Source organism: Pan paniscus, chromosome 7 (genome assembly GCF_029289425.2).
Source record: "Pan paniscus chromosome 7, NHGRI_mPanPan1-v2.0_pri, whole genome shotgun sequence".
Lineage (NCBI taxonomy): Eukaryota > Metazoa > Chordata > Mammalia > Primates > Hominidae > Pan > Pan paniscus.
In genome coordinates this window covers 73,794,627-73,809,790 of record NC_073256.2, presented here as the reverse complement: position 1 = coordinate 73,809,790, position 15,164 = coordinate 73,794,627, and the positions used below count along the sequence as shown (strand labels likewise).

At 39.5% G+C, this 15,164-nt stretch overlaps 1 protein-coding gene across 6 annotated transcripts in view; it reads right to left on the bottom strand.

Annotated features, from left to right (window-relative positions):
* The window catches only part of FAM110B (family with sequence similarity 110 member B), a 153,991-nt gene that overhangs the window by 36,719 nt on the left and 102,108 nt on the right, over positions 1–15,164 (bottom strand). The window contains exon 4 of one of the 6 annotated variants that reach the window (XR_004672904.3): positions 943–3,745. The exons of the other annotated variants lie outside the window; for them this stretch is intronic. The gene's annotated coding sequence lies outside the window, so the exon portion shown is untranslated. Of the gene's footprint in view, positions 1–942; positions 3,746–15,164 lie in introns of those variants that run through there. 6 annotated transcript variants of the gene reach the window in all.

Genomic DNA, 15,164 nt, shown 5'->3' with positions numbered 1-15,164 from the left:
CATAAGCCACAATGCCCAGCCAAAAGTACTAATTTTAAACTTTAATATTGTTATAATTGTAAACTGTACTAAAAACAACCCAAAAAACTTTTGTCTTTTTTTAAACCAGTGGCCTTTTGCTTGAAGTGTAACTAACCCAAACTATGAATATACATTGGGTGAATTTACTTCACTTATATTAGTTAAGTAAGGTATAGAAAGTACCTAGCCCAATGCCAGGCACAAACTAGGTGTGAAGTGAATGGGTAAGAGAATATAGCATTAATTCTTCGATTACTTCCTATGGTCAGAGAAGGAGGGGTTTGCACACACGTGGGGGACCTAGAAAATAGCAGCTTATGTCTTTTCACTCACATGTTTATGTAAGGATGGAAACTGTTTAAATCAGCATTTCTGATGGAATCTTTTAAAAGTAGTTTTTTTCTCTTTTTTTAAATTAAAAAGTAGTTTATATATTTACATGTCTTCATTTATTGATGATTCACGGCTGCTATCTTAGCTACTATAATACACATAAACACCTTCTGTAGATGTCTAATGTTTTAGATTTCCAGTGTTCCACATGGAACCAGGCTGCTAGCTATTAATGTCTTGCCGTCATTCACAAGTCCAGAAGTTCCCCAACCTCTCACAATTATTTGTATTTATAATCTACTTCACAATTCCTGCTTTGAATCTACTGAGTTTAAAAAACAGACAATGAAATTTTAAAAATTCAAAGGAATATAAGCCAAAAATAAGGTATGAGTGAAAATTTAGCAGTGAAGTGCATACTTTCATACCCATCACATGGAGAGTGATTTTCTGAGCTCAGAATTATTTTTCAAATATACAGGCAGATGAGGGTGGGGGCTGGTACAAAATAAATGTGTGTATTTGGAAGTTTGCTTTATGTTTGGGAAAAGAGATCCACAGGCTTGTACATAAATACAAAACATACAATTATTTTTATAAGGATTAATTCATTCATATTATTCTGAAGTCCAATATTTTTCTTAACATTAAATGTATGAATTACTATAATGAACAAACAATATTCAATCAAGTCAGTTTCACAGATTTAAAAATAATGCTATCTTGAGGAAAGTATAGTTCCAAAATAACATTTAGAAGATTTTATGTTTGGCTTGTAATTCGGAATCTATGCTCCTATAACACCTTTCATAGCTATTTAAAGACAAACTTTTATATTTAAGAAGTAATGACCAATAATATTTCCCCTTCTGTGTCTCTCCTTGAAGTATTTAGCACAATGTCATATCATTGTTCAAATGACAAATTAAATGCCTGTAATTGTAGATATAAATAATTATAAATCTTATAAATGGCTACACCCTGTTGATCGACATTTGAAATAAAAAAGGAAATGTAATAGTTGACCAATAATACAGTTGAAATCAAGTTCTGAAATAATTTTTCTGGAATAAAATGTATCCTTAGCCAAGGGCTCTGATTTACGGTCAATAAAGATCATGATAAAAAGAATGCTAGCAGGTAAAGTATCTTTGAAATACTATTACTTTTACTTAAAACTTAATTAGATTTCACTATATATCATCAGTGGAATATTTTATTTTTTTCAACTATGATCCTAATACATACCTTCTGAGACATTTTAGTCATTGATTCTCCAAAGAAGAAATTTAAATTTTAAGCATCTTAACCGGTTTCTTTCCTTTCTCTTCTGTACAATTTAAAATGCAGAATAACATCCTAAGTAAATTCTTTTTCATATAAATACAGATTTCCTTCTCCTTTTTCTAATCATAGCATTTAGTAGTACTTTCTGGTTTGGGGCAAATTACACTAATAACTACAATCCCCCACCCTCCCCAACAAATGAGTATGATAATATAATCATGCGCCTTGGAGGATTTCTTGGATAAGTAATTTTAAACAGTCCAAATATAAAAAATGAATACTAAATCAATAGCATGCTTAATCCCCACTAGGTCCAACTCAGATTACTTCTTTTGGATGGAAGCTTCAGGCCTTTGTGGTGTCCCATATCATAGCTTTTCAGAGAATTCTGTCCTCACAGTGATGTTTATAGACAGTGATGGAAGAGAAGAATCATCACAGTAAACATGGAGAGTATGATGTTCCGAATTTTCATTTGTCCCTGTCGCTGAGCCACTCTACAGCTTCTGAATAAGTAAACCGAATAACCCGCAATAAACTGTTTTCTCCCATAATAAATCAGTTGCACAAAAGGGCAGGTTAATGATGGGAAGGCAGCAGGATGTTGTTTAGTCTAAGGGTGGACAATTTTGGGAGGCTGATGGCTCTGGCCACCCTACAGCCTTTCGTGTTTCCGATGTCGCTGGGGATGCCTGGTGGCCCTTTGGATCCCCCGTGGGTATCCCAGGCACTTTGGCCTGTCCAGGATTCCTGGCCTCATTTTCCTGTCTGTCCTTCTTCAGTTGTGTCAGTGGAGCACAGCTTTGGGTAGGTGTATAAGCCATGGGAACACCAACAAGCCTTCCTCCCCAGACTTTCCATATACCCCTAGCCAGTAACCAAAAGAAAAAAAGAAAAAAACTGGTGCAGGATCAGTATCATAGGAAACAAAATCATTTTTCTGTGCCGCTAATAAAAACAGCTACTGTGCCTTTTCTTGAAGACCAAAAAGTAAGCCCTGGGGTCTTTATGAGTTCTATTTACACAGGTTCTCGTGATGGCTAGATTTGTATAGCAAAAATTTATTCCTGTAAATATTATGTTAAATTTGTAAAATTGGATTTTCATCTTTCTTGAGGCTTCTGTTCTTACTCTGCAGCTAGTTGGTAACTGATTCAAACTTCCTTTCATTCACTCATTGGTCCTGCAAGATAAACATTTATGTAACAAGGGCTGTGGGCCAAGTATGGGGATGCTTGGGATGGGAGTGGAAGTCATCAACAGATAAGACACATAAGAGTTCCTAGTCTAGTGTGGAAGACAGAAATGAAGTCGGCAGACAATGACACAATGTGCGATGTGCTGTAAGAGGTAAAAGAGGAAAAGTGTTTCAATCCAAATTCCACTATTTACTGGCTAAGCCCAGAGCAAGGTAGTTGAGTTTCTTCACCGATTAGAGTCTGTAATAAATAGGGTTGAATAGGGTTGTTGGGTGGGTTGAGACTGTGCTTGTCAAATGCCTTGTACATGAAGGGCACCCAACAAACAGGAGGAACCATGGTTGAGAATAAATTACTTCCAGAACCCAGATGAAGGAGGAATGAAGCTCCTGGGAAGTATGGGAAGGAATTCTCAACATTTTCACCATGGTTCACAACATGGAAAAGTGGGAGATGGGACAGGCCCTCTGAGCAGAAGGAACAGTCTGAGCCCAGTCATAACCCATGAATATGGGGAATTCACCGCCCCCGGATGAGACAGGAGGAGCAGGAGCTGGCGCCTGAGGACGGTCATGGAGCAGGCTGTGCTCCTGGAATCATCTGGAGCTTCCAGGCCAGCCTCCAGAGCTGAGGAGACCAGGCCAGGAGGCTGGTCTACAACTTGAAGTCAGGAGCAGCCTTGATCCAAGCCATCCATTTATCCGAATATGCCGGGAAGCCTCACATGGGATCTAAGCCAAAGGAGAGGTTCTGTGTGTTGTTTCAGGTCAGATCTGAAGTGAAGGCCTGCCAGCAAGTGACACCAGGCTGACTCTTTGTGCTCCTACAACCGTTCTGAAGGTGTCACTCACGTCAATGCTGGCTGAGGCTCTATGTTCCTCCTTCTTCCTATTCTTGAAATTGCCCTTGTTCATAGATGAAAATAAAAACAACCAGAATTTGTGAATTAGTAAAGGATCTTCAAAATCAACATTTTTGACTTTTTCCTTGACCATCACTGGCATCTTGTTGCTCAATCATTCCTTATAGTAATCTTCACCCCAGGCTCAGACAAAATGTTTTGGAGTAAGAACTCTTTAAGTTTTTCTTTGTAAAGCTGATGAACATGAAGGATAAAATACATTACATGAAAAACTTCATATAAACTCATGTATAAGAAGGGCCCTCTTCCCCTGGAAGAACAAATTCAACTAGCTTCTCTGCTACACAATGGATTGGGACGTTACATTAGTAAAAAATTAGAAAGACTAGTGGGTAAAATCAAACTTTCCACTCTCAGATTTACTGTGAGCTATGTTTAAATCAGCTTCATTCCCTGGACATGATGAAACCAATATTTAAAAGCACAAATGTTCCCCAAACAAGGCTTTTCATTACTGTATGTAACCAAGCATGCTGTCAGAATGAGGCCCCTCAGAGCACAGCATAATGATGTGGTATCCACCATGGGCATGCTGGGGGCACCAGGAACACTCTCCAAAACTGTAATCAGGGTTCCTTTCTCTTACACAGACCATAGCACAGGATCTGATGCATTAAAAATAATCCAGAGGCGCTTATTATTATGCATTATACAAACATCTTTCAAAACCAACCAATTTTGAGGTTTTAAATTATAGGTACTTATTACAGGGTTGAATGACACAAGACAGTTTCAATTATTTTAGACTTTTAAAAATCAAAACATTCTGCATGCATACTACAAAACACACAATAAATCCCACAGCTTGTTGACTTAAACGAGCAAACAAGACTGTATTTCTCATGCCCAAGAGACTAGAACTGTCACTAAAACTTGCTATGTATAATGCAGTGGGTTGGCTGTTTGCTGATGGAGAATCCCGGTGGGCCTTCTTTTAAAATGAAAAGAACAACAACAACAACAAAAAACTTTAATGTTGCAAAAATATTTCACTAAAAGTACCACAGAAATGTGAGTCTGAATATTTAATTTCAGGACTTTTTGAAAATTAAAAGTAGCAAATATTAGAAAGTCAAGTTCTGTAATCAATAAGGCATCTATTACTACATAAATTGCCTTTAACAGGCTAGGAAACTATTGATAATATTGAGAATGTGTTAACTAATTTTTCAGTAATATAAAATCCAGATGGCAACAGTAGTGGTTTGACTACTTTTTGTACTACCGCCAGTCCCTGCTTTGTGAGGTTATGACTGCACAAATAACCATATAACCCAAAACCATGCAATGAGTACTTAATAATCAACGGCAAAAATTATGACTCTTCTGTGACCTTTTAAAACTTTTTGTCAAAGCGTTAAAACTCGCTTATCGTCAGTTATAAATGTGAAGGGAAATGAACACTATAAAACAGTAACTGACAACATAAACACACTGAGGTTTTAGACTTTCAGTCTTTCAGTTTTAAAAATGTATCAGGAGTAGTCTGAATGGTGTGTGACTTCATCTAATCACACAGCATACAGTATGGCGTGAGCATCTTTTTTATGGTTTGGCTAACTGCCCTTTGTAAGTTTGGGTCAGCTTCCAACATTTTATCCTTTGTGCTTTCTGAGAACTCCTTTAATGTAAAGCTTTTTGATGACATCACTTCCTCTGGGATATCTTTGTCCTTTCTGTCAAAACCCCATTCCTCATTTATGCTGATAAGTCTGCCTTCCCTGGGTTCCTGTTGGCCTATCTAGAGTCTCCTCCCAGATCACCAGCAGTGTCAACATCCCCACCATCAGCTATTTCTTCTACACATGCTTGATTCTAATTTGACTGCCACTTTTCATTGCCCTGCTGTGTTTCCATCTTTGTTGACTAATTCCATCTTTTAAATCTATTTTTGTAAAATTCCACATGAGTTATCACTCTTGGTGGGGAGGCAACACAAGGACAACCTTTCCTGTCTGTGTGAAAACTGAATAATAAATGTGCACAGAACCATCACCAGCAGACATGGAAAGAAGGGGCATGATTGGTCATTGATCATGATGAGCACCTGCTATTTACAGAGTGATTTGGGGAATGAAGCCCTAACTATGAGGTTTGCACTCTATTTAATTACAGTTAATATACTATGGTAACTAGGATTTGAACTGTGATGTTGGGGAACTGGTTTTATTTAACTAAAATACGAGAATTGAAATTAATGCAGATTGAAACCATGCAAAGTGAAAAGTAGTGATTGGATGGAATTCAAATTCACTAGATACTTTTGTTCTAATTCAATGGACTACAACAGTGTATTTATTTATATTGGGGCAACAATCAGATTCCCAAGCTTTGCATAAACATTCAAAGTTGAAAAAGGCATCTGAATATAGGAAAACTAAAAAGTTCTGAAAAATAAATCACCTATCCTTTTTAAAAAATTCATTCAGGCCGGGTGCAGTGGCTCATGTCTGTAATCCCAGCACTTTGGGAGGCTGAGGTGGGCGGATCATGAGGTCAGGAGATTGAGACCATCCTGGCTAATATGGTGAAACCCCGTCTCTACTAAAAAAATACAAAAAATTAGCCACGCGTGGTGGTGGGTGCCTGTAGTCCCAGCTATTCGGGAGGCTGAAGCAGGAGAACGGCGTGAACCTGGGAGGCGGAGCTTGCAATGAGCCGAGATCGCACCACTGCACTCCAGCCTGGGCGACAGAGCCAGACTCTGTCACAAAAAAAAAAAAAACAAAAATTCATTCATTCATTCATTCATTTTCAGACAAGGTTTCACTCTGTTGCCCAGGCTAGAGTGTAGTGGTGTGATCATGGCTCAATGCAAACTTGACCTCCAGGGCTCAAGCAATCTTCCCCACCTGGGATTACATATGTGAGCCACTGTGCCTGACTTCAACTATCCTTTTAAATGCAATAAAAATTGAGCCAACAGAACAGCAGAATATGCTAAGTGCTTTATATCTATCTTCTCATTTAATCCACACAATCCTGAGGAGACTGAGGTTTCCAGGAGTTAATTAACTTGTTTGCCAAGTGCACCCTGATATTGAGTGGTAGAGCTGTGATGAAACCTGCGTGTATCCAGCTTCAGAGCTTTTTCTCAAACCTTAGGTATCATGGAGCCCAAAGCAATTTCAGGAAAATGGCAAAAGTCTTAGAAATTACCACCTTCCCCTAACACAGGACAATGCTGACCCAAGGCACCTAGTTCCACTTGCTAGGTATGGCCCTCAGGCTGCAAAGCTGAAGGTTACCCATCTGAGGAATATCTCATTTTGTTAAAAAAAAAAAAAAAAAAAAAAGGCAATGGAAAAGAAATCCTTTTTTTTTTTTTCCTTTAAAGAACTGCTACTACAGAAATCTACCACCTAATACATGTCAATAATACGATGTGGCTGATGCAAAGTTACTCAGTTAAAATTCAACATTTATTTCCAAGAGAAGGTGGACTTCTGGTTTTCTCCATTAACAAAGTGTTTTTCTATCCTTTAAGAAATCGCTGAGTCATGTCATTGGAGAAACTTTTTGAAATAGTACTTGAAGCAATGTACCTGTATTCTGATTGGTTGTATTCATATATAAAAACACGATTTCAAACATTTAAAGAACAGCATAGAAGGCAATCAGATATGATCACTTTTTGAAAATGTCTATCACATATAAGTTAAGAATAGTAGTAATATTGCCAGGAGTACTTGTTTCAAAACTCGTTAAGTACTGTCTTAATAACATAGATGGCTGCAAGCATGTTACTACAGGTCAACTTTTTAATATTTACAATTTATTTCATATGTCATAAAAATCTACAATCACTATCTTTTAATCCAGTCCCATTTTACTCCCAGCCTTTCCCTCCACTCCCAGGTACAAAGAGATTGAGCAAGCAAATGGCCCATATATAAAAAGATATATTTAGATTTCATTTTTATTTGTAGTTTCAATAGGTAATTTTCTACTTTGTCTTGGGATCTTGGCAGCTCTCAGGTGCTCTGCAAACCTCTTTATTAGATTTCCTTAAAATTGGCTGCAGATGAGGTTGAAAATGCTTTGTTGCAATTCTTGGAGAAGAACAGGTGGAACTATAGTGTCCCTTTCAACCACATGATTCCATATTACATTGCCAGGAAACATCTTATCCAATCAATGTGTTTCTTAAGTTGACAGGTAAATCTTTAAAGACTAGAGTTGCAGAAAAATCAAAGCATGAAATATGGGTATGCAGAGAAGCAAAAGATAGGGTGCTGAATAAAGAGTTAAAATATCTCCTTAGTCTTTTATTCACTCATTTGGCAAATACATAACATACATAATAGGTAAGCCCTGCTCTCAAGGCAATGAGAAGTGAATGAAAGAATGACAGAGTTCCAGCTACTATGGGACTGTGCGCTAGCTGGGCAAGGCACCCAGACAATTAGATTAGAGTGTAATCAACAATGTGTCACAATTAGCAGACAGCACTATGTGAACTTCAAAAAAAGTCATTAAATGAACAGTGTGGGGCTGTGGGAGGCAGGAGGAGAAGGGGCCTTCTAGAAATGGTTGTTGCCCAAATTAGATTCCGAGGGACATGAAGTTCACTTGAATCCTTATTCATATTCACATATGCTGTATGGAATGCCAGGTTAGAAAACAGGATGTGCCGGAAATGTAAAACTATTAGGACTAACTATTATACCTTACACCTCCTGGAAGGGGTTAAAGTAGTAAAAATGATTGCAATTTATTATCAAGGTTGACTGATATGTCTGGGAAGAGACATGAATGTTTGCTTATAGAAACACATAAAAAATGATGAGTTCATGTCCTTTGTAGGGACATGGATGAAATTGGAAATCATCATTCTCAGTAAACTATCGCAAGAACAAAAAACCAAACACCGCATATTCTCACTCATAGGTGGGAATTGAACAATGAGAACACATGGACACAGGAAGGGGAACATCATATTCTGGGGACTGTTGTGGGGTGGAGGGAAGGGGGAGGGATAGCATTGGGAGATATACCTAATGCTAGATGACGAGTTAGTGGGTGCAGCGCACCAGCATGGCACATGTATACATATGTAACTAATCTGCACATTGTGCACATGTACCCTAAAACTTAAAGTGTAATAATAATAAATAAATAAATAAATAAATACATGCCCTTCTGTACATATTGCATTCATTGACCCAAATGCATAAACCTTCCTGTACCCCCTTACAAAGTTCAGCAAATTTTAAACAAAATAGGAGTTTGTTCTGCCTTGCAAAGCTGTTTAATTCAATTGGCCTTTTTTTTTTTTTTTCGTAACAAGCATTGTACTATATAATACTGCTCAGGTAAAAGACTGACTTTTCTAAAGCGTAAGTCTAATTGTAGTACTCTCTTCTTGAACCTGTTTCATGGCTTTGAAGTTTCTAGCCTGAGTAACTGATCAGTATCCATCCTGGTTTATGGCATGGCTACTGTAGCAGGAGAGATACAAGTGAGAAGTTTGTGGGCTGTGTGGAAGTGAAGATAACCAGGACCCTCAAAAAGAAGGGAAGTGGAGATGCTCCCACTGGAAACTATGAAAAAGGAGAAGAGAAGCTGTACTGGGGCACCAGGAAGGGAGAATGGAGGCTGAGGGCAGTGGCAGACAAGAAAGCTCCTGCAACTCCAGCTTAGTTGTTGCATGTGAGATACACTGTTATGGCGTAGGTGGAAATCAATTCATTTACGCAACAAAAGCAATAGACATACTAGTAATCCTTGCCCAAATAAATTCCTTTTCGTAGTCAGGAATCATACCATCTGATCTACGCTAGTTCACTACATTTAAAAATAATTATTAATCTCTTAATTTAGATATAATCTGAACCAAAAGTCGGACATAAGGAGTAATTTCATTGAAGATCAAATTATGTAAATGGTAAATCCTCTAGCATTAAAATCAAATTACACAGTAAGAAAAGGTAAGCTGTAGATGGATAATTTCCCAATATTTTTGCTCTCAAACAGAAATAAATTAAGGTTTGGGGAATACCCTTTGCTGCTCTGTGTTAGCTTTTCCAAGTTCTGTCAATCAGAGCTGCTCATTCTGTAACTGAGGCAGGATGACTCACTCTGAATTACACTGAAATCGTTCCAAAGTTATTTGCAGTCTGGGTCTCTTAACATGCTTGCTCTGCTTTCATGTAAACACATTCTTGAAAAGTGTTGGCGAATAAGTTATCATTGTTGAATGAAAGGAAAAGTAAGATGTGATGGTCTGGAAAATAACGAAAAGTGGCATTCATATGGAAGATTTCCTTTCCCTTCAAATTTTAGATGTAGGAACTGAGCACCTTTTAAATGGCAGAAATACAAGTTGGCAAGTGCTCCAGCTCCAACTATGGCTTTTTAGTGCCTTGCCTTGGGAATAAATGAAACATGAGCTCTGAGACTCCAACTAAGACAGTTATCACTGCCTCATGGCTGTACTTGTAGCTTCAGAGAAATGGGTACCAAGAGGTACAAACAATGGTGAGCCACTGGGTGCCATCTGTCATTTGCAATCATGACTGTCTTAATATCTGGTGACTCAATCCACCATGACTAAATTACAGTGCAGCAGAGTACCATCAAGAAATTAATTCTTGAAACATGAAACATACTAGATTTCGGAGGAAGTCAGTTTAGAGTAGAAATCAATACAGCTGTAATTAATAAATACTTCAGTTTATTTTGATTGACGATGCATCATGGTCATGTTTTAAGAAAGAAAACAAAAAGCTATTTTTGGGTTAAAATGGAATTACTATTTGATGAAAAGCTTTAAAAAAATGTTTAGAGAGTTCACCTGCCATCTGGGAATAACAACTGCTGGCATAAGTTTAAAAATGATTAATTTATTCTTTAAATGAAGTTAAGCTAGGATGATTAGAAATAAATGGACCCTGCAAGTACATGAATGATCAGACTGCTTTTTGGAGCTTGGCAACACACAAATGGTCAAGACTTCATTTATTAAATGCACTCACACCAATTGTGTTTCATTTGTACTATATTTTGATCCAAACACAAGATCAAAATTACAGATTTACAAAATCACTGCTTATTGTAAAATCAGTAAATAGACTTGGAATAGAAAACAGGTTTTTTTTTTTTTTTTTTTTTGAGATGGAGTCTCACTCTGTCACCCAGGCTGGAGCGCCGTAGCACGATCTTGGCTCACTGCAAGCTCCGTCTCCCAGGTTTACGCCATTCTCCTGCCTCAGCCTCCCTAGTAGCTGAGATTACAGGTGCCCACGACCATGCCCAGCTAATTTTTTTTTTTTCTATTTTTAGTAGAGACGGGATTTCACTGTGTTAGCCAGGATGGTCTCGATCTCCTGACCTCGTGATCCACCCGCCGCGGCCTCCCGAAGTGCTGGGATTACAGGCGTGAGCCACCGCGCCCGGCCAGAAAACCAGTTTTATTGCAATGGTATGTGTTATGGGTTGAATTGGGTCTTCCAAAATTCATTCGTGTAAGTTCTAACCTCCAATACCTCAGAATGCATTGTACTATAACATTCTCCATTTGCAAATAGGGTCTTTACAGATTTAATGAGTTAACAGGAGGTCATTCTGGAGTAGGCTGGGCCCCTCATCCAATAAGACTGGTGTCCTTATAAAAAGGGGCAATTTGGACACAGACACAGGGATAACACTATGTGAAGATGAAGGCAGAGATGGAGATGACACTCTTATAAGCCAAGGAACACCAAAGATGGCCAGCAAACCAGCAGAAGCTGGGAGAGGCATGGAACAGATTCTCCCTCAGAGCCCCCAGAAGGAACCAGCCCTGCTGATACCTTTATCTCATATTTCCAGTCTCCAGCGCTGTGAGACAAAACATTTCTGTTGTCTCAACCACCCAGTCTGTGGCATTTTGCTAGAGCAGCCTAGAAAACTTATACAATAGGAAACATAGTCAATTGAGAACAAAACCAAAATACACCACCCTTGCTCTCTTTGAAGGAGCCCACCCAGCTTCAGAATGTATCTGATGGGAATAACTCCAGTACCCCAAACTGAGTCCATGACTTTTTTTTTTCTTCAAAATCTAAAGGAAGCAACAGATTAACTCCAGGGAAGTGCCATTTCAGTGTTAATAGTTTGTGAAATATATTAATACTTACACTGTATATTACACAGAACCAGAAGACCAGAGTTTACAGTCTCTGATTTCCAAAAGATTTCCCTACAATCTAAGTTACAAGAGAAAAGAAAGGGACAGGGAGAGTGATTAGACGAGGAGAGGTCTGGCCAGACAGTACTGAGAAATGGCTTGGGAGGAGGCAGAAAGAGTGGGCAAATGGACAGGATATATGGGAACCCTAGAACAAACACGTGGTGTTTCTGGATGCTGAGCCCGCAGTTGGTAAGGAGAGACTGAAGAGAGTGACTGAAATCAATAAAAATCTTTAAAATGAAATCAAGCACATAAAACACAGAGCCTTCATCAAGCCCTTTAGGTAGAATACAATAGGCCACATAGTAGAAAATGCACATTAAGAAATACTGTAATAAAATACCTAAAAAAGACATAGGTGAGATCTACTCTAAAAGGAATGACAACACAGTTTGATATACATACAGTATTCATATCCGTATATCTATTTAAAAATCTTAACATTGGTATGAAATAACAATAAGTATCTGCAAATTAATGTGCTATATGAGAGTACTAAATCTGCCCAGATGGGACAGGAGAGATCAGAACTGAGGTATGTATTAAGCAAGACCCCAACAGACTGAATAGATAAGCTTACTTTTCTCAGTTCCAAAAATTTATTTATATACTGAAATTACTTATATGCTGAAGTTAAACGTGTTTAATTTTTAAACTATAATAAATACAGTTTAATACAGTTTAAATAATTAAATGCAGGTTGAGTATCACTTATCTGAAACGTGTGGGACCAGAAGTGTTTTGGATTTTGATTTTTTTTTTTTAATTTTGGAATAGTTTCATTATACTTATAATGAGCATTGCCTTTGAGCGGCATTTGGGTGCTCATCAAGTTTCAGATTTTGAAGCATTTAGGATTTTGGATTTTCAGATTGGGGATGCTCAACCTGCATTCATTTTTCTTAAAACTACATTTAAATATTTAAGTACATCACAGTTTATTATAAAATAACCTTGAGTATTTGTCTACATCCCTTGAGGTATTACACCAGTTTTCAACTAAGAAATCAGCAGGAATAGAAACACTGCACACAAAAGCTACAAAACCTCCTATCAACAGGGAAGAGTGAACAAGAATGTATCCTGTCTGCACAGGGACAGTCGGCATGAAAAATATAGCAAGTCAAAGGGCTGGCAAGATGGCTGAATAGGAACAGCTCTGGTCTGCAGCTCCCAGCAAGATCAATGCAGAAGGTGGGTGATTTCTGCATCTCCAACTGAGGTACCTAGCTCATCTCATTAGGACTGGTTAGACAGTGGGTGCAGACCACGGAGGGCGAGCAGAAGCAGGGTTGGGCGTCGCCTCATCCGGGAAGTGCAAGGAGCCAGGGAACTCCCTCCCCTAGCCAAGGGAAGCCGTGAGGGGCTATGCATTCCAGCCGAGATACTACACTTTTCCCACAGTCTTCACAACCCTCAGAACAGGAGATTCCTTCTGGTGCCTATGCCACCAGGGTCCTGGTTTCCTGCACAAAACTGGGCAGCCGTTTGGGCAGACATCGAGCTAGCTTCAGGGGTTTCTTTTCATACCCCAGTGGTGCCTGGAACGCCAGCAAGACAGAACCGTTCACTCCCCTGGAAACGGGGCTGAAGCCAGGGAGCCAAGTGGTCTACCTCAATGGATCCCACCCCCAAGGAACCCAGCAAGCTAAGATCCACTGGCTTGAAATTCTTGCAGCCAGCACAACAGTCTGAAGTCCACCCGGGACACTCGAGCTTGGTTGGGAGAGGGGCATCTGCCATTACTGAAGCGTGAGTAAGCAGTTTTCCCCTCACAGCATAAACAAAGCCGCCAGGAAGTTCGAACTGGGTGGAGCCCACTGCAGCCAGAGAAAGCCGCTGTAGCCAGACTGCATCTCTAGATTCCTCCTCTCTGGGCAGGGCATCTCTGAAAGAAAGGCAGCAGCCCCAGTCAGGGGCTTACAGATAAAACTCCCATCTCCCTGGGACAGAACACGTGGGGGAAGGGGTGGCTGTGGGTGCAGCTTCAGCAGACTTAAACATTCCTGCCTGCTGGCTCTGAATAGAGCAGTGGATCTCCCCGCACAGAGCTTGAGCTCTGCTAAGGGACAGACTGCCCCCTCAAGTGGGTCCCTGACCCCCGTGCCTCCTGACTGGGAGACAGTCAGGACCTCATACAGGAGAGCTCCAGCTGGCATCTGGCGGATGCCCCTCTGGGACAAAGCTTCCAGAGAAAGGAACAGGCAGCAATCTTTGCTGTTCTGCAGCCTCTGCTGGTGATACCCATGCAAACAGGGTCTGGAACGGACCTCCAGCAGACCTGTAGCAGAGGGGCCTGACTGTTAGAAGGAAAACTAACAAACAGAAAAGGGAAAACTAACAAACAGAAAAGAACAGCGTCAACATCAACAAAAAGGACGTCCATACCAAAACCCCATCCAAAGGTCACCAACATCAAAGACCAAAGGTAGATAAATCCATGAAGACGGGGAGAAACCAGCTGAAAAAGGCTGAAAATTCCAAAAACCAGAACGCCTCTTCTCCTCCAAAGGATCACAACTCCTCGCCAGCAAGGAAACAAAACTGGACGGAGGATGAGTTTGATGAATTGACAGAAGTAGTCTTCAGAAGGTGGGTAATAACAAACTCCTCCAAGCTAAAGGAGCATGTTCTAACCCAATGCAAGGAAGCTAAGAACCTTGAAAAAAGGTTAGGCGAATTGATAACTAAAATAACCAGTTTAGAGAAAAATATAAATGACCTGATGGAGCTGAAAAACACAGCATGACAACTTTGTGAAGCATACACAAGTATCAATAGCCAAATCAATCAAACAGAATAAAGGATATCAGAGACTGATGTTTAACTTAATGAAATAAAGCGTGAAGACAAGATTAGAGAAAAAAGAATGAAAAGGAACGAACAAAGCCTCCAACAAATATGGGACTATGTGAAAAGACCAAGTCTATGTCTGATTGGTGTACCTGAAAGTGATGGGGAAAATGGAACCAAGTTGGAAAACACTCTTAGGGGTATTATGCAGGAAAACTTCCCCAACCCAGCAAGGCAGGCCAACATTCAAATTCAGGAAATACAGTGAACACCACGAAGATACTCCTCGAGAAGAGCAACCTCAAGACACATAATCGTCAGATTCACCAAGGTTGAAATGAAGGAAAAAATGATAAGGGCAGCCAGAGAGAAAGGTCGGGTTACCCACAAAGGGAAGCCCATCAGACTAACAGCAGATCTCTCTGCAGAAACCCTA